Below are 607 nucleotides of genomic sequence, written 5' to 3'. Positions count from 1 at the left end.
TGTGATCTTGAACTAGGAAGAAAGTTTTCTTTAAGAGGGGTCTGCAACCTTTGTGACTTGGAATTTCATTCATTTTCATTATCTTCCATCTTTCTGGTGATGAGTACACTGATACCTCACCATTTTCTCCCACCTCCAACACTTCATATCCCTGTTGCCGTCTGGATACTCAGATCACATGAAATGCTAAATAAAGACCCTATGAATTTACACTGTTTTGAATAGAGGGCACATTCTGGAGTCAGTATTTTGGCTTACAGGTGAAACTCTCTGCACAAGGTAGAGAGATATTGCATAGCAGAAATCTTTAGGGCACTTCTTGCTAGCTTGTGTGTCCCCTGCAAGACCTGAGGTAAGTGTATTTCAGAAAATCTCGCTGGGAGAGCTTGAAGATATCCGTAAGGAAATTTGATTATTGCCACTTTGCACACTGTGCTTTGAACAATGCATTTTCCCTAATGGGGTGTAAGTTAAAACACTCTACATTTGGGGAGAAAACCCCACTTCATAGAGGTTTGCTAGACATAGCTTTAAAGGGAAGTGTCTCATGGAGATTTGTATATGGGATTGGACCCAAATGAAATAAAAAAGCGCAAAGAGACAGAAA

This window comes from Phalacrocorax carbo, chromosome 2 (genome assembly GCF_963921805.1).
Source record: "Phalacrocorax carbo chromosome 2, bPhaCar2.1, whole genome shotgun sequence".
NCBI classification, from domain to species: domain Eukaryota; kingdom Metazoa; phylum Chordata; class Aves; order Suliformes; family Phalacrocoracidae; genus Phalacrocorax; species Phalacrocorax carbo.
Note: the sequence above shows the minus strand (reverse complement) of the source record.